General features: G+C 32.3%; 1 long non-coding RNA gene across 1 annotated transcript; it reads right to left on the bottom strand.

Moving 5' to 3' along the window:
* Positions 1-1,110: 1,110 nt before the first annotated feature.
* On the bottom strand, positions 1,111-1,816 carry LOC107397672 (uncharacterized). The gene is made up of 3 exons (XR_010335575.1): positions 1,650-1,816; positions 1,443-1,595; positions 1,111-1,391 (listed from the first exon to the last, which is right to left on the bottom strand). It is a non-coding gene; the product is annotated as an uncharacterized LOC107397672 (long non-coding RNA).
* Positions 1,817-3,750: the final 1,934 nt, after the last annotated feature.

Genomic DNA, 3,750 nt, shown 5'->3' with positions numbered 1-3,750 from the left:
TGGCATTACACGAATGGAGTGGCCACCCTGTTCACCTGACATGAACTGCATTGAACATGTTTGGACCGAAATGTCTAGGTGTTTAAACCAGCTCCAGCAGCCTCTTGAAACGTTACAAGAACTGGCTAATGGATTGTAAGAAATTTGGGATCGATACCACAAGATTTTATTAATAATTTAATAATGAGTCTCTTCAATCGAGTAAAAGCCCTGCTAAGAGCCAGGGGAGGACCTACACGGTACTAGGTTTTTGTAGGGACGGTGTAAAATTTGACTTTGAGAACTTTTAAGTTTCGTTAGGTTTTATTCATTTTTTGTTTTACTTCTAGTTCTGGTTTTTCACGGACAATTTTTTTTCAGTTTTTAATTTTGAGTATAAATTTATTTATTGTGACTGTTTTTTGTTATTGAATATACAACGAATTACCAAAATTTAGAATTTCTCTCAATATCCACTTCAATTGTTGAGCAGTGTATTTCAAGTATTAGCTTTATTTCGTCTCGATTATGTGGGAGTCTATCTTTTAAATTTAAAAACTTTCTCGCATCTCGAAAATTTCACTACACAATTATGCAACGTTACAAGAAGATGTAATTTTTTTGGTTTCCCTTTATCAAAACTCAACCTTGTTAAACTACGTATAAATCTGCATTTATTGAAAATTTGTTTGCAAAAAAAACGGAGTTTCTAACTTTATCCAGAAGGAAAATATGAGTATGTCAACGCAAAATGTGTCCAATTTTAAGTGTTTGCAAATTTTTCGCTAAAACGTCTTTTCAGCCTCTTCGCGAGGGTTGAAACAAAAAATTCTTTGTCTAAACATTTTTTAATACTCTTTCCTAACTTATATCAACAATGCAAGCTGTTCCACAACATTTCGATTTAAAGGTTTATCTGACTGCAAGCGCGCGCCCATGCACTAACCTTCGCCCATAAAATTTCCTCACTGTTTATTAATTAATAACTCCAAAATTTGGACGGTGACCCCCAGTTTAAAATTCTTAAAATACTTATTGGATGTTGCTGAATGTTGATTTAGTTTTTTTGAAAAATGTTAAGCAGGGTTTTTTATCTATACCAAAAAACAAAAAAAAAATTTTGATTCTCCATATGCCGCAATGTAAAAGAGATTCAAAAATTCAATTTGTAAAATTTAATATCTCCAAAACTAGACGGTCAATCTTTTCTATTTTTGCACTATCGATGCGGAATTCTTTGAACAATAATCTGATAAGTGCCTTTTAAGTGCCTGTTATGTGTAATAATACTAATAATATTCCGTCAGTGCGTAAAACTGTAGCTGAAAGTGTTACTTTTTGTTGCTTGAATCAAGACTACTTTCGCGAAGATTGTACAGAACGAGAGCATATGAGACGGTGGTGTTTGCGACCTGAAATAAAAACAATGATAAAAAAAATCACTTGTCAGTAGAATGTAACACCGAAACAAACAATGGGTAATCTAGACAAATCCCAGCCAGAGAAATACTATCATTTTTAGTGCTATTTGCCATAAATGTGAGAAGAATTTTAATGTTGTCTAAATTCCAGTAGTACCAAGGAGCTCCACCCAAAGTAAAAAAAATATCGCTCGTCTAAAATAAAACAAAACTATTAAAAAAAATTAAACTACTGCTCCTTTTACAAACCGCATCGATGAGTTGTTGGCCACTCCTGCAAAACATTATAGTGATGAGAACAATCCAAGCAGCCCACATAAATATTCGTAGTTTTAAAATATTGTCCATGGTGTCCCAAAACTACAACATTTTCACCAGATGTTGCAAGTGTTTGTAATAAACTTACATTCATGATGAACGCGAGACAACTAATCAAAGTGCATAGACCTAGCAGTACTAGGAATGGCAGGCATGTCAGTGCAATATCAACCATCATTTTGATCGACCTACAAATGATTGTGTAGAATTATTGTTTCGTTAGTTTAATCAACTTGAAACTTTTTCAAAGCAACGTGGTGTTCAACACACAGACGCAAGGATTCTCCAATATCGTGCTGATACCGAGTGTCTTGCAAATACTTCCAACTTTTCGAATCATCCACCTGATATGTCTCAAACAAATATTCTCCAATAAGGGAGAATTGAACTTGCACTTGCATAATCGCGTAAATGCAAGTAAAAGACAATCTGGCGCCGTGATAACTCAAAAACGGCGCCAATGCGAAATACAAACGATCCAAAATCTCCGACCACTTTCCAAAATACTCCTCAAAAACTTGAATACTAAGAAACAAGTCTCGCTGGCTCCCAACAAAGGGCAAGTTAACAAGCAGAGTGATTATTAACAAGAGCATAATGGCGTATATACTGATATTTATCAGTTTGCATTTTTTCTCGAGCTTCATTTCAGCATCTTTGCCTACAATATTTAAAGACCAACCGATTTCGTCGAAAAATATTTGCGTTTTTCGAATCCTTTTCTCCACAACCAAAGAAAGGATTCCTGCGGCCAGTACCTTAAAAAACTCGTCACACCGACTAAACCAAAATGATTTGGCTCACATATGATAAAAGTGACGTTATAAATCCGTATCTGATTATAAGATTTAAGTTAAAATTCTTGATTATGTAATAAAATTGTAGACAATGAACTAGTGAATAAAACACAGTGAGGGAAACGTAGCAAAATTTTACTATTTTATAATTGTTGATGTCTAGAAATATTGTTCTTATAACGATAAAAGGATCTGAAACGTGATGAATTATTAATTTGGTTTCAACTCAGTTATACTGCCGTGCTAAGCAAGAACGTCGTAACTGATTTTATATGAAACTTGAGTTATGTCTTGTTTTCTACATTTTCAGAGTGCACTGTTATTTTAAATGCGAGTAACATGGAATATTGAAGTCAACCTAACAATTTATTTGTAAAAAGGAAAAATGTATGCAATTGTATCCATTATTTTGGCAAATCACTGTTATTCCACATACGACGTTTAATTTTTTTATTTATTTTTTTAATTAAGTAAAAGTAACTAAGTAAAAAAGTCGTAAGTACAAAAATATTTATTAACGGCTTTAAACAAATGAAGTAATACGTAACAACAGGAAATTTATAAAAAAATGTACCCAAGAAATTACACCTAGCGTACGATACTTTTGAAATAAAAGCAAATTTTGCCAAAAAATCAATCGGTTTTCTGGTAGAATATTTTTAAATTTTTTTAAGAGTTCCTGTTTTCTTTCTGTATCTATGCCATTTGTTGTGTGTTTTTGAGTGGGTTTTTTGAATATGATGTTATTGATGTTAGGAAATTTAACTCTATAAAGTCACTATCAAAACTGCATCTATATTTCATGTTTTTTTCCTCGTTTTTCCACGTTAACCATGTCGCTTAGGTAAGGTCAATTAATAATTTTGGTCAATTTGTACTGTGAACTGTAGTCTTGCCATTTGAAAAAGTTTTCAATTTTCATTTGTTTAATTTTAGTTCTTGTACCCGTCCTTCCAACCGAATTGACAAAATCGTCAAAGTCATACACTTTTTTTTGTTTTTTTAATTGTAATTCGACTTGGTAATCAACCAAACTTGGTGGTACCTAATGTTTTTGATTAATTTTAGAAAATATACAATTTTTGATTCATTAATGAGTGGGTTTCATATACATTTTATAGTTACGACTTTCTTGCTAATTAATATTGCACAAACCCCACTTACGTCAATTTTATTTACGTATTTCGTCTTATTAATTTCTGGATAATATCTATTAAAGTTATTTAGAATCAAAG

This window comes from Tribolium castaneum, chromosome 1 (assembly GCF_031307605.1).
Source record: "Tribolium castaneum strain GA2 chromosome 1, icTriCast1.1, whole genome shotgun sequence".
Lineage (NCBI taxonomy): Eukaryota > Metazoa > Arthropoda > Insecta > Coleoptera > Tenebrionidae > Tribolium > Tribolium castaneum.
This window is presented reverse-complemented; position numbering and strand designations above follow the sequence as displayed.